General features: G+C 42.6%; 1 long non-coding RNA gene across 1 annotated transcript; it reads right to left on the bottom strand.

The window, feature by feature from the left end:
• Positions 1 to 15,762: 15,762 nt before the first annotated feature.
• LOC148115731 (uncharacterized) lies at positions 15,763 to 16,720 on the bottom strand. Its single transcript, XR_015731725.1, has 3 exons — positions 16,658 to 16,720; positions 16,322 to 16,370; positions 15,763 to 15,851 (listed from the first exon to the last, which is right to left on the bottom strand). It is a non-coding gene; the product is annotated as an uncharacterized LOC148115731 (long non-coding RNA).
• Between the last annotated feature and the right edge of the window lie 6,653 nt (positions 16,721 to 23,373).

Raw genomic sequence — 23,373 nt, 5'->3', positions numbered from 1 at the left:
TGTTTTGTTAGAAAGGGATTCAGAAACTGAATTGGTTAAAGATTGTATGATTAAGTGGGCACAGAATTTTGCAGAACCAGTGATGTTGGATACATGGGAAAAAATTTGGGTTCAGAATGTTAAATTTACACAGTCACAGAATTTGAGGGAAAATTTTTATAAAATGTTTTATAGATGGCATTTAGACCCTAAGAAATTATCATGCATGTACCCTAATGTTCAGCCAAAATGTTGGAGATGTGATTGTTTAGATGCTACATATTATCATGTCTGGTGGACTTGCAAGGAAGTTAAAGCTTTTTGGATAAAAATTTGGTGGGTTATGCAGAATGTTTTGAAGAAAAAAATTCAATTTTCTCCACAATTGTTTTTATTGGGTATAGTTAAGGGGTTTACATTGGGTGAAACAAAGTTGATATTGTACATGATAACAGCAGCGAGATTATTGATAGGTAAATACTGGAAAAATGAAGCTTTGCCCACTATCGAGGAATGGACTTTGAAGATGGCCAGTTTTGCAGAGATGGCGAAGATTTCAGCATATTTAAAAGATTGTTCACAAGAGACTTATGAATGGGAATGGAAAAAGTGGATAGATTATGTCCAGAACAAATATCAAACCAGGAAGTATCAAATAGCTTTTAATTGAAAATGTTAGATTAAGACAGAAATATTTTAATGCAATGAAGATGAAAAACTATAAGGGGGATGGAGGGGTTCAAGTTTTATACATAGGGGTTTTTTTTTCTTGATCTGAGTATATTGTGTGGAAGTCCGGGGGGAGGGGAGGGTTAGGGAGGGTTAGGGAGGATGAGGTTGGGAAGTTTGGGGTGGGTTGGGGGGGGGAAAGGGGTGAAAATGTAATTGTAAAACTTTTGCAATAAAAAAAAAATATCTGGGAAGATCCTGGAAAAGATAATAAAAAACCAGATCTGCCAACACCTAGAAACGAGTAAAGTAATAACTAACACCTAGAAACGAATAAAGTAATAACTAACAGCCAGCACGAGTTTGTTACAACCAACTCAATATGAGTCAGCAGTGTGCAGCGGCAGCAAAAAAAAAGCCAGGGCTATCCTAAATTGCATTAACAGAGGGTTAAAAAAGATGTTGAGACTCTGGAAAAAGGGCAGAGGAGAGCAACCACAGTGATTAGGGGACTGGAGACTAAAACATACGAAGAACGGTTGCATGGCTGGTCTAGTGAAGAGAAGGACCAGGGGAGACATGATAGCTGTGTCCCAATACTTGAGGGGCTGCCACAGAGAGGAGGGGGTCAAGCTATCTTCCAAAGCACCTGAGGGCCAGACAAGGAATAATGGATGGAAACTGATCAAGGAGAGCTTCAACCTGGAAGGAAGGAGGACCTTTCTGACAGTGAGAACAATCAAGCAACGGAACAGAAGTTGCCTTCGGAGGTTGTGGGAGCTTCATCCCTGGAGACTTTCAAGAAAAGATTGGACGCCCACCTGTCAGAAATGGTCCAGCGTCTCCTGCTTAGGCGCGGGGGGGTGGACTAGATGACCTCTAGGGTCTCTTCCAACTCTGTTAATCTGTTAAAAATACACTTCATTTGTTTGCGTGGAATTTAGCTCCACCGCCTCTCAGCCACGACCTATAAGTTACACGTAAAGAGCTGAAAGTGCATAAAACATAAAACTGGACAATCTCTCAATGAAAGGATCCGCTCAGGCGCCGCTCCCCCCCTTCTGTGACTGATGGCAGGCAGATCGCAGCCCCCCCCCAACCTGTCTTTGGCCCCCAGAGGCTCCCGCTGCCCTCCTCCTCCCCCCTTCTCTGCCCCCTGCGCCCCATCTGAGCCTCACCGCGCTGCATGGCTCCTTCTCCGCCGAAGTCCCAGCCTCGAAGCGCCCAACTAGGCGGACAAAGGTTTCTCACGCCGACCTGCCCCGCCTTCCCTTTGCCGCCTCAGTCTGAGGGGCTGAATCATGTCACACTTTTTGTGACACCGTGAGGCGCATTCCTGCTTTGGGTCATTGCGGCGGCGCTTTCCAGGCACATCTCTCTCCTCGTTTCTTGGGCACGTCCGTCGTGAGGAAACGGTGACTCAGGGCAGAAACCTTTGCAAGACCAGGGAAAGCCGCGGGAGCTAAATCTGAGCAAATACTAAAGATACGAAGCGTGCCAACAAAACGCCCCCCCCCCCGCTGGCTCCTGGCAAGCCTCACTCTGGGCTAAGTTGCCTAATGAAATTCCTTTCAATGGTCCTTAGATCCTAATTGACATCGGCTGGGAGAGGAGAAGGCAGCTAGACAGAGGCGTGGGAGAAGGAGAAGGAGGAAAGAAGAAAGTAGAAGAGTAGATGGAAGAAGGGAGGGAAAGGAAAGAGAGGAGAGGGAGAAGAAGGATGGTTGTCAAGAATTTATGTTGCACATACATAAATTGTTTAGGATGAAGATTGTATTAGTATGAAAGGTAAAAGAAAATATGTCAGATAAAAAACTACATTTGAGATATGTTCATGTGAAAAAAAAAACTCTTTCAAAAAAAAAGAGAAACATAAATTTTGGGCTCCGTTGTTGTCATAAGTTGAGGACTACCTGTACTCCGTGTCCAGGAAACCTCAGCCGACTCCAGAAACATACAAAACCACCTTTTGTATGGTCTCAGGAAGGAGGAGGGCTGCGGTGGGGGGAGGCCTGGGGGGGGGGTGGCAGGCCTGGCTGGCTGGTTGGAGACATACTAGCCATGCCGGGAAGGCCTCTGGTGACATCAGGCTCAGTGGCAAAGCTCCTGATTTCCCCAAATGCCTCTTTCTTACTGTGGGGAGGGGACGGGCTCAGCTGCTGCGGTGCCCCCTGCCCTGCTTGCTTGGAGGTGTTTTGGAAAGGGAAAAAACGCAGCCGAATTAGGTGGGATACGCCCCCCCCAGATCCCTCCAAACGGGTCTCCCTACGGCAGCCTCCCGCTGAACTACGCGACTGGAAAGTGATTGCAGCGAATGAGCTGGGATTCACTTAACAACCGTGTTACCAATATAACAACTGCAGAGACGGGGTTTCTTCCGCGCTCGCCCTTCTCTTCCCCGTCACAGGTGGGATCAACTGCGGGCAAAGTGTGGCGGGTGGAGCCGAGCGAGGGGAGGAGGTGGAGGGAAGGAGCTCTTTCTGGAGAGGGAACCGGAGGAAGAGGGGAGGGACGAGGGTGGGAAAGCCGAGAAGTCAAGTTTTCAGCACTGCGGACAATGGAAAGTCAAAGAAGAGGGAATCGAAGGGGGTGAGAACTATTTTGTGGCACACGCACACAAGTCTGAACTCCAAGTGGAGAGAGTTTGTCACAAGGCTAAACTTTTCAGGCTCCTCCAGTGGACGGGGGTGTGTGGGGGGAAATCCTGGCTAAAGGAAGCTTGGACCCCAAAGACCCCAGACCTCTTCAGCCTACACAAGAGCTCAGTTAGTGACCGTTCCAAGTTACAACGGCACTGAAATGTGACTTACCATTTTCCACGCTTCTGACCATTGCAGCATCCCCACGGTCACAGGATTTACATTCGGATGCTTGAGAAGAGACTCATATTTATGACGGTTGTGGTATCCCAGGGTCATGTGATTTACGCCCTTCTAACAGGCAAAGTCAACAGGGAAGCCAGATTCACTTAACAACCGTGTTACCAATGGAACAAGTGCAGTGATTCACTTAATGAATGTGGTAAGAAAAGTTATAAAATGGGGCAAAACTCACTTAACCAATTTCTCACTTAGAAACATAAATTCTGGGCTCAGTTGTGGTCATAAGGTGAGGACTACCTGTACTCCGTGTCCAGTAAACCACAGCCGACTCCAGAAGACAGCAAAAACACATGGTTTCTTCATCCAGGAAATTTTCCCCCACCCCATCTCCCAATTCTACACCCAGGAGACAAAAGCACAGAAACCTTTGATACAGGAAATATGATTTTATTCTTTTTACTCAAAAATCCCAGCACACAACTGTCTCAAATCCATCTCCAGGTAACCATTTTATATATCAAAAACAGTCATGCAGGGTTTTTTAGCTTTTTAATGGAACAATGACTGAAAAATTGTTCTGTGAAAGAGCTCTGATATCCCATCCTAATCCCAAATCCATTTTCTAAATTTAAGTTAGTTTCCTATAGTTAAGAAAAAGCAAATACAAATTCATTTATTTATTCTCCCCATTCAAGAAATATACAGCATCTCCAGCTCTTGCCAGTCAGATTTCAGGCCTGTGCAGGTAGCCCTCAACTTGCAAGAGCTCAGTTAGTGACCGTTCCAAATTACAACGGCACTGAAATGTGACTTACCATTTTCCACGCTTCTGACCATTGCAGCATCCCCATGGTCACAGGATTTACATTCGGATGCTTGAGAAGAGACTCATATTTATGACGGTTGTGGTATCCCGGGGTCATGTGATTTACGACCTTCTGACAGGCAAAGTCAACAGGGAAGCCAGATTCACTTAACAACCGTGTTACCAATGGAACAAGTGCAGTGATTCACTTAATGAATGTGGTAAGAAAAGTCATAAAATGGGGCAAAACTCACTTAACAAATTTCTCACTTAGAAACATAAATTCTGGGCTCAGTTGTGGTCATAAGTTGAGGACTACCTGTACTCCGTGTCCAGTAAACCACAGCCGACTCCAGAAGACAGCAAAACCACATGGTTTCTTCATCCAGGAAATTTCCCCCCACCCCGTCCTACAATTCTACACCCAGGAGACAAAAGCACAGAAACCTTTGATACAGGAAATATGATTTTATTCTTTTTACTCAAAAATCCCAGCACACAACTGTCTCAAATACATCCCCAGGTAAACATTTTGCATATCAAAAACAGTCATGCAGGGTTTTTTAGCTTTTTAATGGAACAATGACTGAAAAATTGTTCCTTGAAAGAGCTCTGATATCCCATCCTAATCCCAAATCCATTTTCTAAATTTAAGTTAGTTTCCTATAGTTAAGAAAAAGCAAATACAAATTCATTTATTTATTCTCCCCATTCAAGAAATATACGGCTTTATACTGAATATGGCTTTCACCTGGATTTGGGGTATTTTATGCTTACTCTTTTCATCTCTATCAAAATGCTTTAATATTCATATTTCCAGTAAAATAAATCTGAGTATAAAAATACATGATTCAATTCATATTTTCTATAGATGAAATCCCTGAAGTCAGTTAAATTTCCAGCAAAAATGACTTATCAAAAGAATCCCAATTTTCAGGTGCAAAGTATTTCCATTCGCAGAATAAAAGGGGACGCCATCTTAAAGTGCTTTGAGTGATAAAAGTGCAAATTCAAATAGCCCTGAAGAACTCTGGGGGGTTAATTTTGGGGGTTATGAATCCATCAGAGTAAAAAGGTAAACTTCCTGAGTATATGAAATTTACTGTTGTGTCCTTTTGTGTCCCTAGGTCCTCTTCTGTGGCATATATGGTAGGTTCTGAGTGATGTATAGAGCTGGGCCTGGGATGAATTCCCCATGAAAACTACAAAAGATGCTTTGGATTTGTTCAACGCTCGGTCCTCATGGCTATTTGTCCAACTAGGCCATTTATGAGTAGCTGGAAGAGCAGAGAGAAATATGTGGCTGTTGGGAATCTTGATCTCATTCTCCCTAAATCCTGGAATCCTGTGGAAGAGAATCAACTGAGGGCCAATCTTTGTGGGTCAAAAGGACTTACCAGAAATGTTGGGGAATCTTCCTTGGAAGGCAGAAGATACCTGGAGGCCTCCTGGAATTCTCCTTTGGAGGGAAGAAAAGGAGAAAGCAGTGTGACGCACATCTTGAACTCCAACAGGAAAACATCCTTGAGGCGATTTAACTGCAAATATTGTTCATATCTTTTCTGGATACAGTCAATCCTTAAAATTAAAAAAATCTGTCTGGCTTCTGCCGGCTTTCTTTTTTCTTTTTTTTAAAGTTTTTTTTTTTAATTTTTTAAACACACAAACAAGCAGACAATACATCTTTTCTGAACAGAATATTGGCCCGCTCTTAAATTTGTACAGATTTTTCTTCATCTTTAACGTAATTTTATATGTTCAATTTTTCTCATTACATTTATTCTCTTTAATTTTAAGAAACTAATATTGCCCTTCATCTTGACTTCTCATCCTATTAGAGCTCAATTTTTCTTTTCCCTCTTTAAAATTTGAACCCCTAAATTTAGATTCCCATAACATAGTACAATCCCCAATTATTTCCTTAAATTCTCTTCTTCTAATCACCAATAATTCTTTTATCAACTATTCCCAATAATACAACTCAACGTATTAGTTGAGTTGAGTTAACCAATTAACTATATATCTTAACCCAAATGTTCTAACTACTGCAATTACGTGTATTAAACTTCTTATTTCTGGGTCTTATTTTCAAGTCTTAAACATCCCTACATTTTGTCATTTCATATTGACTTAGATAATTCATTATTACTATTATATTATATTCTTATCTCTTATTTTAAAAGTAATCCATTTATCATAATTTCATTAATTAATGAAACATATTCAATGAAAAATCAATTAAATATCAATCTTACTCTAGTATCCCTACATTTAAACTCATACAACATAGTACAATTCCTAATTATTTAGTTAAGTTCCAAATATCCATTTGAAAATATTCCAGTTATTACAATCCTCTTCATTAATTAAAAATATTCCAATTATTATGGACGAATGGATGGACAATGAGAGATAATTCTGCCCTTTCTCTTCAAACAGAGGTATCTCAAGGCTGGAAAGGGCCACTTCCTGGAACTTACCACCAATTGCTGAACAGCCTAAGAGCAGAATAAAATATGCTGCGTCTCTGGATCCGCCCTGACCTGAAATGATAAATATGAGACACTTGGAGGCATTGAGAATAAATAAATAAATACTTACAAACAGAAGTAATAGAGGGAATTGAAACTGCAGGAATCTTGGGTGAGAGTGACCATGTCATACTAGAATTCAACTCAATGCAAACACAAGCAATAGAACACAATGATACCAGAGTCTTAGATTTTAAAAGAGCTGATTTTAATAAACTCAGAGAGAACTTGGCAAAAATTCCTCGGATGAATATCCTAAAGGGGAAAACAACTCAAGAATCTTGAGAAACTCTGAAAAATATGATCATAAAAGCCCAGACCACCACAATATCACTGAGAAAGAAAAACAAGAAATCCAAGAAGAAACCAGCATGGCTGCACAAAGATCTCTCTGACAAATTGAAAGACAAAAAGGACAAGTACAAAAAATGGAAAGGAGGACACATAACTAAGGCAGAAGATCAGCAGATAGCCAGAATCTGCAAAGACCAAGTCAGGAAAGCAAAGGCTCAGAATGAACAGACTTGCCACAAAATTAAAATTAAATATGAAACTGTTTCAAAATAATTATGAGGTGTTGTGGTGAGATGTGCAGAAAGATATGGAGACCTGGAAAAAACTGCAGCTGTCTTTACTTGGAAGAATAGCAGCAGTTAAGATGAACATTTTGCCAAGATTTTTGTTTCTGTTTCAAATGATTCCGGTGCTTAAAAGTGATAAACAACTGAAAGAGTGGCAAAGTGGAGTGAATAAGTTTGTTTGGAACGAGAAAAAACTGAGAGTGAAATTAAAAATTATGCAAGATGTTCCAGAACGGGGAGGTCTTAAACTTCCAAACCTACAGTTATATTATGAAGCAGCAGCTTTATCTCAAGGAAGTGATTGGTTTGGAAGGAAAAAGACTGGAATATTGAATATAGAAAGTTTTGATCTTGAATTTGGATGGCATGCTTACTTATTTTATGAAAATAAAGTGGACAAAGTATTTAAAAGTCATATACTTAGAGACTCCCTGATGAGAGTTTGGAAGAAGCACCGACTTAAATGGGATTATAAAATACCGCTATGGCTGGATCTTGGTCATATTATTTGGAATACAAATATAATGTCACTCGGGGGGTTTTTATACAAAGAGGTTCTTTTTACAGATGCGGGCAGATGGCAGTTTATTTATTTATTTATTTATTTATTTTGAATTTGTATACCGCCCTTCTCCCTGAGGACTCAGGGCGGTGAACAGCCAAGTAAAAACATCAAATACAAATATTAAAATACAGTTAAAATATACATATATAAATTTGGCCCCATTAATTAAAAACAATAAACAAAACACTTAAAAACACTTAAAAAAATTAGGCCAGCCCGGCTTGCTGGAAAAGGAAGGTTTTAAGGGCACGGCGGAAGGCACCGAGGTCTTGGATTCTCCTTATCTCTGGAGGCAATTGATTCCAGAGGGTAGGTGCCCCCACAGAGAAGGCCCTCCCCCTTGTTGAAGACATTGGAGACGCTGTTGGACGAAGGGATTAACTTAACTTGGTTACAGTATAATCAACTTCAATTGAGATGGAAAGAGGACCAAAAAACTGGTATTATGTTGCATGAGGAAGAACTGGTTAGACATATAAAAGAGAAAGGTCCAATGCATATTAAAAGGCTTTATAATGTTTTGTTAGAAAGGGATTCAGAAACTGAATTGGTTAAAGATTGTATGATTAAGTGGGCACAGAATTTTGCAGAACCAGTGATGTTGGATACATGGGAAAAAATTTGGGTTCAGAATGTTAAATTTACACAGTCACAGAATTTGAGGGAAAATTTTTATAAAATGTTTTATAGATGGCATTTAGACCCTAAGAAATTATCATGCATGTACCCTAATGTTCAGCCAAAATGTTGGAGATGTGATTGTTTAGATGCTACATATTATCATGTCTGGTGGACTTGCAAGGAAGTTAAAGCTTTTTGGATAAAAATTTGGTGGGTTATGCAGAATGTTTTGAAGAAAAAAATTCAATTTTCTCCACAATTGTTTTTATTGGGTATAGTTAAGGGGTTTACATTGGGTGAAACAAAGTTGATATTGTACATGATAACAGCAGCGAGATTATTGATAGGTAAATACTGGAAAAATGAAGCTTTGCCCACTATCGAGGAATGGACTTTGAAGATGGCCAGTTTTGCAGAGATGGCGAAGATTTCAGCATATTTAAAAGATTGTTCACAAGAGACTTATGAATGGGAATGGAAAAAGTGGATAGATTATGTCCAGAACAAATATCAAACCAGGAAGTATCAAATAGCTTTTAATTGAAAATGTTAGATTAAGACAGAAATATTTTAATGCAATGAAGATGAAAAACTATAAGGGGGATGGAGGGGTTCAAGTTTTATACATAGGGGTTTTTTTTTCTTGATCTGAGTATATTGTGTGGAAGTCCGGGGGGAGGGGAGGGTTAGGGAGGGTTAGGGAGGATGAGGTTGGGAAGTTTGGGGTGGGTTGGGGGGGGGAAAGGGGTGAAAATGTAATTGTAAAACTTTTGCAATAAAAAAAAAATATCTGGGAAGATCCTGGAAAAGATAATAAAAAACCAGATCTGCCAACACCTAGAAACGAGTAAAGTAATAACTAACACCTAGAAACGAATAAAGTAATAACTAACAGCCAGCACGAGTTTGTTACAACCAACTCAATATGAGTCAGCAGTGTGCAGCGGCAGCAAAAAAAAAGCCAGGGCTATCCTAAATTGCATTAACAGAGGGTTAAAAAAGATGTTGAGACTCTGGAAAAAGGGCAGAGGAGAGCAACCACAGTGATTAGGGGACTGGAGACTAAAACATACGAAGAACGGTTGCATGGCTGGTCTAGTGAAGAGAAGGACCAGGGGAGACATGATAGCTGTGTCCCAATACTTGAGGGGCTGCCACAGAGAGGAGGGGGTCAAGCTATCTTCCAAAGCACCTGAGGGCCAGACAAGGAATAATGGATGGAAACTGATCAAGGAGAGCTTCAACCTGGAAGGAAGGAGGACCTTTCTGACAGTGAGAACAATCAAGCAACGGAACAGAAGTTGCCTTCGGAGGTTGTGGGAGCTTCATCACTGGAGACTTTCAAGAAAAGATTGGACGCCCACCTGTCAGAAATGGTCCAGCGTCTCCTGCTTAGGCGCGGGGGGGTGGACTAGATGACCTCTAGGGTCTCTTCCAACTCTGTTAATCTGTTAAAAATACACTTCATTTGTTTGCGTGGAATTTAGCTCCACCGCCTCTCAGCCACGACCTATAAGTTACACGTAAAGAGCTGAAAGTGCATAAAACATAAAACTGGACAATCTCTCAATGAAAGGATCCGCTCAGGCGCCGCTCCCCCCCTTCTGTGACTGATGGCAGGCAGATCGCAGCCCCCCCCCAACCTGTCTTTGGCCCCCAGAGGCTCCCGCTGCCCTCCTCCTCCCCCCTTCTCTGCCCCCTGCGCCCCATCTGAGCCTCACCGCGCTGCATGGCTCCTTCTCCGCCGAAGTCCCAGCCTCGAAGCGCCCAACTAGGCGGACAAAGGTTTCTCACGCCGACCTGCCCCGCCTTCCCTTTGCCGCCTCAGTCTGAGGGGCTGAATCATGTCACACTTTTTGTGACACCGTGAGGCGCATTCCTGCTTTGGGTCATTGCGGCGGCGCTTTCCAGGCACATCTCTCTCCTCGTTTCTTGGGCACGTCCGTCGTGAGGAAACGGTGACTCAGGGCAGAAACCTTTGCAAGACCAGGGAAAGCCGCGGGAGCTAAATCTGAGCAAATACTAAATACATGAAGGGCGCCAACAAAACGCCCCCCCTCCCCCGCTGGCTCCTGGCAAGCCTCACTCTGGGCTAAGTTGCCTAATGAAACTCCTTTCAATGGTCCTTAGATCCTAATTGACATCGGCTGGGAGAGGAGAAGGCAGCTAGACAGAGGCGTGGGAGAAGGAGAAGGAGGAAAGAAGAAAGTAGAAGAGTAGATGGAAGAAGGGAGGGAAAGGAAAGAGAGGAGAGGGAGAAGAAGGATGGTTGTCAAGAATTTATGTTGAACATACATAAATTGTTTAGGATGAAGATTGTATTAGTATGAAAGGTAAAAGAAAATATGTCAGATAAAAAACTACATTTGAGATATGTTCATGTGAAAAAAAAACTCAAAAAAAAAGAGAAACATAAATTTTGGGCTCCATTGTTGTCATAAGTTGAGGACTACCTGTACTCCGTGTCCAGTAAACCTCCGCCGACTCCAGAAACATACAAAACCACGTTTTGTATGGTCTCAGGAAGGAGGAGGGCTGCGGTGGGGGGAGGCCTGGGGCGGGGATGGCAGGCCTGGCTGGCTGGTTGGAGACATACTAGCCATGCCGGGAAGGCCTCTGGTGACATCAGGCTCAGTGGCAAAGCTCCTGATTTCCCCAAATGCCTCTTTCTTACTGTGGGGAGGGGACGGGCTCAGCTGCTGCGGTGCCCCCTGCCCTGCTTGCTTGGAGGTGTTTTGGAAAGGGAAAAAACGCAGCCGAATTAGGTGGGATACGCCCCCCCCAGATCCCTCCAAACGGGTCTCCCTACGGCAGCCTCCCGCTGAACTACGCGACTCGAAAGCGATTGCAGCGAATGAGCTGGGATTCACTTAACAACCGTGTTACCAATATAACAACTGCAGAGACGGAGTTTCTTCCGCGCTCGCCCTTCTCTTCCCCGTCACAGGTGGGATCAACTGCGGGCAAAGTGTGGCGGGTGGAGCCGAGCGAGGGGAGGAGGTGGAGGGAAGGAGCTCTTTCTGGAGAGGGAACCGGAGGAAGAGGGGAGGGACGAGGGTGGGAATTTATGGAATTTATGGAAACCCCCATAAATTCTGGGCTCAAGTCAAGTTTTCAGCACTGCGGACAATGGAAAGTCAAAGAAGAGGGAATCGAAGGGGGTGAGAACTATTTTGTGGCACACGCACATAAGTCTGAACTCCAAGTGGAGAGAGTTTGTCACAAGGCTAAACTTTTCAGGCTCCTCCAGTGGACGGGGGTTTGTGGGGGGAAATCCTGGCTAAAGGAAGCTTGGACCCCAAAGACCCCAGCCCTCTTCAGCCTACACAAGAGCTCAGTTAGTGACCGTTCCAAGTTACAACGGCACTGAAATGTGACTTACCATTTTCCACGCTTATGACCATTGCAGCATCCCCACGGTCACAGGATTTACATTCGGATGCTTGAGAAGAGACTCATATTTATGACGATTGTGGTATCCCGGGGTCATGTGATTTACGACCTTCTGACAGGCAAAGTCAACAGGCAAGCCAGATTCACTTAACAACCGTGTTACCAATGGAACAAGTGCAGTGATTCACTTAATGAATGTGGTAAGAAAAGTCATAAAATGGGCCAAAACTCACTTAACAAATTTCTCACTTAGAAACATAAATTCTGGGCTCAGTTGTGGTCATAAGGTGAGGACTACCTGTACTCCGTGTGCAGTAAACCACAGCCGACTCCAGAAGACAGCAAAACCACATGGTTTCTTCATCCAGGAAATTTCCCCCCACCCCATCTCCCAATTCTACACCCAGGAGACAAAAGCACAGAAACCTTTGATACAGGAAATATGATTTTATTCTTTTTACTCAAAAATCCCAGCACTCAACTGTCTCAAATCCATCTCCAGGTAACCATTTTATATATCAAAAACAGTCATTTTTAGCTTTTTAATGGAACAATGACTGAAAAATTGTTCTGTGAAAGAGCTCTGATATCCCATCCTAATCCCGAATCTATTTTCTAAATTTAAGTTAATTTCCTATAGTTAAGATAAAGCAAATACAAATTCATTTATTTATTCTCCCCATTCAAGAAATATACGGCATCTCCAGCTCTTGCCAGTCAGATTTCAGGCCTGTGCAGGTAGCCCTCAACTTGCAAGAGTTCAGTTAGTGACCGTTCCAAGTTACAATGGCACTGAAATGTGACTTATGACCATTTTCCAGTTATGACCATTGCAGCATACCCATAGTCACATGATTTACATTCAGATGCTTGAGAAGAGACTCATATTTATGACGGTTGTGGTATCCCGGGGTCACGTGATCACCTTTTACGACCTTCTGACAGGCAAAGTCAATGGGGAAGCCAGATTCACTTAACAACTGTGTTACCAATTTAACGACTGCAGCGATTCACTTGACAAATGTGGCAAGAAAAGTCTTAAATGGGCCAAAACTCACTTATCAAATTTCTCACTTAGAAACATAAATTCTGGGCTCAATTGTGGTCATATGTTGAGGACTACCTGTACTCCGTGTCCAGTAAACCACAGCCGACTCCAGAAGAAAGCAAAACCTCATGGTTTCTTCACCCAGGACTCTCCCCCCCCACCCCATCCCCCAATTCTACGCCCAGGAGATAAAAGCAATGCAAACTTTCATACAGGAAGTATGATTTTATTCTTTTTTACTCAAAAATCTCAGCACACAACTGATCTCAAATACATCTCCAGCTAAACATTTGGAAAACAAAAACAGTCATGCAGGTTTTTTTAGCTTTTTAATTGAACAATTACTTAACATTTCTTCCTTGAAAGAGCTCTGATATCCCATAAAAAGCCCAAATTTATTATTTTTTACAAGTTTCCTGTAGTTAAAAAAAAGCAAATACAAATTCATTTATTTATTCATCCCATTTAACAAATATATGGCTTCATACTGAATATGGCTTTCACTTGGATTTGTGATAGCCATAGCACTTAGACTTATATACTGCTTCATAGTGTTTTATAGCCTTCTCTAAGTAGTTTACAGAGTCAGCATATTGTCCCCAACAATCTGGGTCCTCATTTTACCAACCTTGGAAGGAGGGTTGAGTCAACATTGAGCCTGCACTCTAACCACTGCATCACGTGATATTGTATGCTTCCTCATTCTATCGCATTTTCTATATCAAAAACAGTCATGCAGGGTTTTTTAGCTTTTTAATGAAACAATGACTGAAAAATTGTTCCTTGAAAGAGCTCTGATATCCCATCCTAATCCCAAATCTATTTTCTATATTTAAATTAAGCAAATACAAATTCATTTATTTATTCTTCCCATTTAAGAAATATATGGCTTTATACTGAATATGGCTTTCACCTGGATTTGTGATATTTTATGCTTACTCTTTTCATCTCTATCAAAATACTTTAATATTCATATTTCAATTAAAAGGAAATCTCAGTATAAAAATAAATACATGATTCAATTCATATTTTCTATAGATGAAATCCCTGAAGTCAGTTAAATTTCCAGCAAAAATAACTTATCAAAAGAATCCCAATTTTCAGGTGCAAAGTATTTCCATTCGCAGAATAAAAGGGGACACCATCTTAAAGTGCTTTGAATGATAAAAGTGCAAATTCAAATAGCCCTGAAGAACTCTGGGGGGTTAATTTTGGGGGTTATCAACCCATCAGAGTAAAAAGGTAAACTTCCTGAGTATATGAAATTTTTCATACAGGAAAGTATTAATGTGCCTTTCCTTTCGCAGAGTCCCTGCTGATAAAAGATATGTTGTTCTTTCTTCTAATGTTGGTCCAGGAGATCCTGAAGAAACCTAGTTAGCCACCAGCTGGATCCAGCCATGTAGACGTGGGAGATTCCCTAGAATTCAATGTGGGAGAGGTTTAATTGGATGGAGGAGGTGGTGTCCTTTTATGTCCCCAGGTCCTCTTCTGTGGCATATATGGTGGGTTCTGAGTGATGTATAGAGCTGGGCCTGGGATGAATTCCCCATGAAAACTACAAAAGATGCTTTGGATTTGTTCAACGCTCGGTCCTCATGGCTATTTGTCCAACTAGGCCATTTATGAGTAGCTGGAAGAGCAGAGAGAAATATGTGGCTGTTGGGAATCTTGATCTCATTCTCCCTAAATCCTGGAATCCTGTGGAAGAGAATCAACTGAGGGCCAATCTTTGTGGGTCGAAAGGACTTACCAGAAAAGTTGGGGAATCTTCCTTGGAAGGCAGAAAATACCTGGAGGCCTCCTGGAATTCTCCTTCGGAGGGAAGAAAAGGAGAAAGCAGCGTGAGGCACAGCTTGAACTCCAACAGGAAAACATCCTTGAGGCGATTTAACTGCAAATATTGTTCATATCTCTTCTGGATACAATCAGTCCTCAAAATTAAAAAAATCTGTCCAGTTTCTGCCTGCTTTCTTTTTTCTTTTTTTTTAAGTTTTTTTTTAAATTTTTTAAACACACAAACAAACAGACAATACATCTTTTCTGAACAAACTATTGGTACAGATTTGTACAGATTTTTCTTCATCTTTAACATAATTTTATATGTTCAATTTTTCTCATTACATTTATTCTCTTTAATTTTAAGAAACCAATATTGCCCTTCATCTTGACTTCTCATCCTATTATAGCTCAATTTTTCTTTTCCCTCTTTAAAATTTGAACCCCTAAATTTAGATTCACATAACATAGTACAATCCCCAATTATTTCCTTAAATTCTCTTCTTCTAATCACCAATAATTCTTTTATCAACTATTCCCAATAATACAACTCAACGTATTAGTTGAGTTGAGTTAACCAATTAACTATATATCTTAACCCAAATGTTCTAACTACTGCAATTACATGTATTAAACTTCTTATTTCTGGGTCTTATTTTCAAGTCTTAAACAACCCTACATTTTGTCATCTCTTATTCCAGTCTCCAAATTTTTTTCTTTATCAACTGTTCCAAATAATACACTTCAACATTTTTATAAAAACCAGTTAATTGTATCTAATTCATTGATAATCCAATATCATTTCAATTTTCTTTTCTCATTTAGTTAAGTTCCGAATATCCATTTGAAAATATTCCAGTTATTACACTCCCCTTCATTAATTAAAAATATTCCAATTATTATGGACGAATGGATGGACAATGAGAGATAATTCTGCCCTTTCCCTTCAAACAGAGGTATCTCAAGGCTGGAAAGGGCCACTTCCTGGAACTTACCACCAATTGCTGAACAGCCTAAGAGCAGAATAAAATATGCTGCGTCTCTGGATCCGCCCTGACCTGAAATGATAAATATGAGACACTTGGAGGCATTGAGAAAAACTGGATTTAAATACTGGATATGGGAATATCCTTCCAATTCATCATGGAAATTGATCGGAGGGAACATCAGTGCTTGGAATATTTAATTTTGTGCTTTTTACACATGAAATGCTCTGTGAATTGGCAGACACCAGCATGGGGTCTTCCAGAAATGAAAAACTGAGAATTAGGGGAGGGGGGTGAGCTGGGGTCCTATTTAGGGAGGGTGAATTCCCAAAACTAGGATTTGGGGCAGACCCTTTCCCCCCATGCAGTGAAGCGTGAATGGAGTCCTCATTCCTCAGCTGTCCAGACCAGACAGTTGGTTAAAATGGGGAATGGGATTTTCAAAGAATCGCACATTGAAGTATTAGAGAACGGAGTGAGGTTTACGTAAATCCTGACTGATTCTCAAACCAACCCAGGAATATCTCCCAAAATCTGCTTACCTTTCCCAGAGAAAATGGAAGTTCCAAGGAAGCAAAGCTCCCCCTGGACCTGTGAAGAAACAGCCATGAGACACTTGAGAGAGCTGAACCCCCCAGAGTCTGAGCAAAGCTGCCCCACAAAATGTCTTCCCTCAATGGGGATTGTGAATTTTCCCCGTGACCCATCAGTTCCCCAGAGCTCTCTTTGAATCCTCTGGACCTGTGGCTCCCCCTGATCCCAAGATCCAAGGGGGCTTCCATGCAAGGAGGAGGAGCTGCCACTAAGTCTCCCCCCCCCATTCATGCTGCCAACAATTCCTCTGCAGGGCAAGATTCCCACTTCTCTCCCACACTCACCTCTGATCCCAGGATTCCCAGCCTGGATTTGAAGATGGGCTGCACTTCGGAATCCATCCTGATCTAGAAGAACAACAAAGAAGCCCCTTCAAAGACTTCTCTCTCTTCTGAAGGGGTCCCACTGGCTGGCAAAAGATCTGACCCTCTTGGGCTTCTGGCTTTCTCACGTAGAGGCTGCACAAGTCTTTATCCAGGAAGCTTTGATCTGGATTGGGACTCTCAGGGGAAACCAGATTTGGGGGCCTAAAAACCCTCCTCTGGGATTCTGCGGCCGGACAGGTCGGGATGGGTCCTGGTGGGGGAGGGCAGGGCTCAGCTACCTTCACGAGGCGGGGCAGCTCCTCCCTTTAAGGGGCAGCCAAACTCCAGCTTTTCTCCAAAGGTTTTCCTGGAAGCCGGAAGCCATTCATTGCCAAGAGTGTCTTTTACTCATTTGTTGTTGTTGTTTACCAGCATATTTTGTATGAAGGGCAGGTGAACAGTCAATATGTAAAATGTGAAATTTTGTGGAAAAGGCAGGGAGTTTGTGGAGGGAATTGGAGGCTCTCTTGCAGGATCTTCTGGGAAGCCCTTGAGGGAGCCAAGGGAGGAAGGAGAGCGCTTGGATTGGGGCAACCTGGGTCCAAGCCCTACATGACCCAGGGCCCCTGGGAGAATTTGGGGCCTTCCGTCTCCAGCTGGTTTCTCTCACAAGGTTGCTATTGACAACTTCCCAGGAAAGATGCCTGGGAGAAAAGGCAAAGGATGTTAATGCAACAAGAAACAAAGAAAACCACAGATACAGGAATGGCAGAGGCTGACCTGAGACTAGAGAAAGGCCCAGTTGTATGTTCAAGTACAATCCTCTCCGGGCTTCATTTTGACCTGCAAGGGGAATAACAGTAAGAGAGTTGGAAGGGACTGTGGAGGTCATCTAGTCCAACCCCTACTCACGCAGGAGACCTGTACTAGGGATACCGCCTAATTGCTGATCGACAAGCTCAGTGTGTTAGCCACTGAGAATTGACTTGAAATGAATACTCTGCCTCCCTCCCTCCCTCCCTCTCTCTCTCTCTCACACAAACACACACACATCAAGTTGCCCCAATATTTTTCAAGAGATTCCCTTTTACTTCTGTGTGATAAAGAAAGTAGTTGAAAGGAAGGAAAGAAAGGATGGTGGTTTTGGAGTAAAAGTGGGAATGATGGGAGGAGCCCCCCCTGAAACCTTAAACCAAACTCTCCCCTCTCCCCCAACTCCTTCTTCAGAGGGGGGGCCTCCCTCCCATCCCCCACTTCGAATGCCCAGGGAGCCAAGATGGAGGCAGGCGGCAGGGAAAGGCCCAAGGAGTCCCACTGACCTCCTAATCCGGGGGCTCCTGGTTGGAGAGACAGAAGCAGGGACAGCTCGAGTCTCCTGGGTCCTGCAACAAGGAACGGAGGGAGAATTATCCAGTTGACCCCAAATCAGGGTTTTGTCTTAAGGCCCTCTGCTGCTCACAGCTGGAACTGCATTCTCGTTTCTAAGCTCGACTTCCTTTGGGAACTTTCACTAGATTCTGACTCGTCCAATGAGATCCCAGCTTTATTTATTTGTTAAGCATATGTAAGATTACAGATAAAAGTATGAACATGATTGTGAATACATGAAATATATAAACATGATTGTGAATACATGAAATATATAAACATGATTGTGAATACATGAGATGTTTACAAATAAAAGGGGACATTAGGACAGGGACGGTTGGTGCCCTTATGCACGCCCCTTACAGACCTCTTAGGAATGGGGTGAGGTCAGGGGTGAAATGCTTCCAGTTCGCTGAACCGGTAGTAAAAAATGTAACAAAAAAGTTCCGATGATCAGCTCAGCAACGCGCGACCATCGGAACTTTTTTTAAAAAACTTTTTAAAGCATTTTTTTACTACCGGTTCTCCAGAACTGGTAGTTTAAAGCGCTTTAAAAAGTAAAAAAAAAAAAAGTTCAGATGATCATGCATCGCTCAGCTGATGATCGGAACTTTTTTTAAAAAAACTTTTTAGGCATTTTTTTATTACCGATTCCGGCAAATAGGTAGTTATAAAATACTTTTAAAAAGTAAGAAAAAAGGCTCCAACAATCACAGCTGTGCCACATGGTCCTCGGAACCCTTTTTTTAAAGCATTTTTTTACTACCTATTCGCCCGAACTGGTAGTAAAAAAATGTTTTTAAAAGATTTTTAAAAAGGTTCCCATGATTGCGTGGCACAGCTGATCACACTCTCCCTGCACTTTCTACGTACCTTCCCAAGCCTCCTTTTGGCTTGCGTTTGGTGTGCACTGTGCATACGCCCACGCAATGCATGCTTGGCACACAGTGGGCGTGTGTGGCCAACAAACTGGTAGTAAACCGGTTCAGATTTCACCACTGGGTGAGGTGAACAGGAGACAGTCTAAGGTTAGAAGTTTTGGGGGTTTGGGGAAGAAACCACAGAGTCAGGTAGTGCATTCCAGGCATTGACCACTCTGTTGCTGAAGTTGTATTTTCTGCAATTGAGTTTGGAGCGGTTTACCTTAAGTTTGTACCTATTGTGTGCTTGTGTGTTGTTGTGGTTGAAGCTGAAGTAGTCATTGACAGGTAGGACATTGTAGCAGGTAATTTTATGTACTACACTTAGGTCAGACCGAAGTTGTCTGAGTTCTAAGTTGTCTAAGCCCAAAAGTTTGAGTCTGGTGGCATAAGATATTCTGTTGCGAACAGAGGAGTGGAGGACTCTTCTCGTGAAATATCTCTGGACCCTCTCAGTTGTATTAATATCCGATATGCAGTGCGGGTTCCAGACAGATGAGCTGTATTCGAGAATTGGTCTAGCAAATGTTTGGTATACTCTAGTTAGTAGTACAATATTAGCAGAGAAGAAGCTATGCAAGATTAGGTTAATAACTCTTCATGCCTTTTTGGCAATGTAGTTGCAGTGGGCTCTGGCACTTAGATCATTAGAGATGAGTACCCCAAGGTCGTTGACAGAGTGAGTGTCGTCTATGAGGTCCTATCCGCCCAGCTTGTATTTTGTCTTCTGATTTTTTTTGCCAATGTGTGAGACAGAGCATTCGTTGGTTGAGATTTGGAGTTGCCACTTGTTTGACCATTCTGACATGCAGAAACAGAAAAGAAGCACCATCAAATGTCCCTTAAAAAGTAGCACCACCAAGCATACTGTGATAGAGAGAAAAACACTCCAAACCTCCCTAGGGAAAGAAAGGCGAGTGCTGGTGATAGGAGATTCAATTCTCAAGGGAACAGAACCTGCCATCTGTAGACAGACAGTCAATCCAGCGAGGTATGTTGTCTCTCTGGAGCTAATATCAAAGATGTGGCTGAGAAACTAACCAAAATAATAAAACCCACAGACTACTAGTCCTTTCTACTACTACAGGTAGGGCAGGGGTGGGTTCTAATTTTTTTTACTACCGGTTCTATGGGCGTGGCTTATTTTTTCGGCGTGGCTTGGGGGTCATGTGACTAGGTGGGCGTGGCTAGCTGGTCAGAGTCATTCCAGAGTCTGAAGGTCCTCGCACTTACGACCAGTCCTCGCACTTACGACCCGACTCCTTTGTTTGCTTTTAACACTGATCAGCTGTAGGACGGCCCTTTGAAGCCCCGCGGCAAGAGTTTAAACAGTTTTTTTCCCTCTAGTCATCAGCTGGGACTCAGGAGGCAGCAATAGATTGGGGGCGGGACCAAATAAAAGGTAAGAATAACGTGGGTGGGAGGGGTGGGGGGGCGGGGGGGAGAACCGGTTCAGTGACGTCATATCGTCACCGCTACTGGCTTGGCCGAACCGGACCGAACCGGGAGGAACCCACCACTCATGTAGGGACCAATGACAGAAAAAAGGACTTGAAAACAGTATTGAGTGATTATGAGCAGCTAGGCAAGAAAGTCAAGGACTTAGGTGCACAAGTGGTTTTTTTCACCTGTACTGCCAATGAAAGGACAACATCTGCTAAGAGAACAAAGAATTCTAGAAGTGAACCACTGGCTAAAGAATTGGTGTCGCCAAAAAAACTTTGGATTCCTGGACCATGGTCTGTTCTACCTCCAAGATGGGCTTTTGGCAACGGATGGGTCACACTTCACAAAGACTGGGAAGAATGTTTTTGGAAAACGACTGGCTCAACTTATCAGGAGGGCTTTAAGGTAAAATTGAGGGGGGAGGGTGACCAGTCTTTAGGATCTCCAGGACGTAATTCCAGTCAAAGACTCCTAGAAAGGAAGGCAAACAACGAAGTAAGGAGGGATGGGAAGGAAGACAAACTCAAACACCAAATAGGAGACATAGGAAGCATACCCAGAGTCAGGCATGAAGATCTCAAGTGCCTATATACAAAATGCACAAAGTCTGGGGAACAAGCAGGGTGAACTTAATACACGAAGGTAGATATGACATAGTTGGAATAACAGAAACTTGGTGGGACGAAACCCACGACTGGGACATTCTGATAGAAGGATACAAACTCTTCAAAAAAACTAGACCCCATAAAAGAGGAGGTGGAGTTGCACTGTATGTAAAGGACCACTATATTGCTACAGAATTGCATGAAAGCAAAGATGAAAACCTCCTAGAATGCATATGGGTCAACATAAAAGACAAAAAGAATGACATGGCCATAGGTGAATACTATAGGCCACCCGATCAAGCAAAAAAAATAGATGTCCTTTTGCAAACCAACTTACAAACATGTGTAGGAAACAATAGTAAAGGGAGACTTCAATTACCCTGATAACAATTGGAAAACCAATTCTGCACCAATGAGAAATCAAATAGGTTCCTAACCAACCTAGCTGACAACTTTGTTGTCCAAAAGGTAGAGGAAGCAACTAGAGGGAGAGCCATTCTGGACTTAATACTTATTGTAATACTTATAAATAAATACTTACAAACAGAAGTAATAGAGGGAATTGAAACTGCAGGAATCTTGGGTGAGAGTGACCATGTCATACTAGAATTCAACTCAATGCAAACACAAGCAATAGAACACAATGATACCAGAGTCTTAGATTTTAAAAGAGCTGATTTTAATAAACTCAGAGAGAACTAGGCAAAAATTCCTCGGATGAATATCCTAAAGGGGAAAACAACTCAAGAATCTTGAGAAACTCTGAAAAATATGATCATAAAAGCCCAGACCACCACAATATCACTGAGAAAGAAAAACAAGAAATCCAAGAAGAAACCAGCATGGCTGCACAAAGATCTCTCTGACAAATTGAAAGACAAAAAGGACAAGTACAAAAAATGGAAAGGAGGACACATAACTAAGGGAGAAGATCAGCAGATAGCCAGAATCTGCAAAGACCAAGTCAGGAAAGCAAAGGCTCAGAATGAACAGACTTGCCACAAAAGTCAAAGATAAGAAAAAAAGTTTCTTCCAACATACAAATAACAAGAAAAAAAATCAAGGAAACAGTTGGTCCAGTAAAGAGAGAAGATGGCAAGGAAGTAACGAGCAACAGAGAGAAAGCAGGGCTGCTCAGCTCATTCTTTGCATCGGTCTTCATGCAAAAAGGAACCATAGCCCAACCTACCAGAAACATAACTGTAAAAAACAGACTGGAAATAAAAGTTAAAATAAGGGGGAAAAAAAAAAGAGTAAGAGAACCCCTGTCTGACCTGGATGAATTCAAATCACCAGAACCTGACGGATTACATCCCAGAATTCTAGAGGAGCTGGCAGATGTCATCTCAGAACCACTGCACCCCATCTTTCAAAAATCCTGGAATGCCCGGGAACTACCAGAGGACTGGAAAAAAGCTGATGGTTCCCATCTTCAAAAAAGGAAAAAAAACAGACCCAGATAACTACAGACCAATCAGCCCTCAATATCTGGGAAGATCCTGGAAAAGATAATAAAAAAACAGATCTGCCAACACCTAGAAACGAATAAAGTAATAACTAACAGCCAGCACGAGTTTGTTACAACCAACTCAATATGAGTCAGCAGTGTGCAGCGGCAGCAAAAAAAAAGCCAGGGCTATCCTAAATTGCATTAACAGAGGGTTAAAAAAGATGTTGAGACTCTGGAAAAAGGGCAGAGGAGAGCAACCACAGTGATTAGGGGACTGGAGGCTAAAACATACGAAGAACGGTTGCATGGCTAGTCTAGTGAAGAGAAGGACCAGGGGAGACCTGATAGCGATGTTCCAGTATTTGAGGGGCTGCCACAGAGAGGAGGGGGTCAAGCTATCTTCCAAAGCACCTGAGGGCCAGACAAGGAATAATGGATGGAAACTGAACAAGGAGAGCTTCAACCTGGAAGGAAGGAGGACCTTTCTGACAGTGAGAACAATCAAGCAACGGAACAGAAGTTGCCTTCGGAGGTTGTGGGAGCTTCACCACTGGAGACTTTCAAGAAAAGATGGGACGCCCACCTGTCAGAAATGGTGCAGGGTCTCCTGCTTAGGCGCGGGGGGGGGGTGGACTAGATGACCTCTAGGGTCTCTTCCAACTCTGTTAATCTGTTAAAAATACACTTCATTTGTTTGCGTGGAATTTAGCTCCACCGCCTCTCAGCCACGACCTATAAGTTACACGTAAAGAGCTAAAACTGCATAAAACATAAAACTGGACAATCTCTCAATGAAAGGATCCGCTCAGGCGCCGCTCCCCCCCTTCTGTGACTGATGGCAGGCAGATCGCAGCCCCCCCCAACCTGTCTTTGGCCCCCAGAGGCTCCCGCTGCCCTCCTCCTCCC

This window comes from Pantherophis guttatus, chromosome 2 (assembly GCF_059756535.1).
Source record: "Pantherophis guttatus breed Tessera chromosome 2, ASM5975653v1, whole genome shotgun sequence".
NCBI lineage: Eukaryota > Metazoa > Chordata > Lepidosauria > Squamata > Colubridae > Pantherophis > Pantherophis guttatus.
The sequence above is the reverse complement of the archived record's forward strand: the minus strand, read 5'-3'. Positions and strand labels throughout refer to the sequence as shown.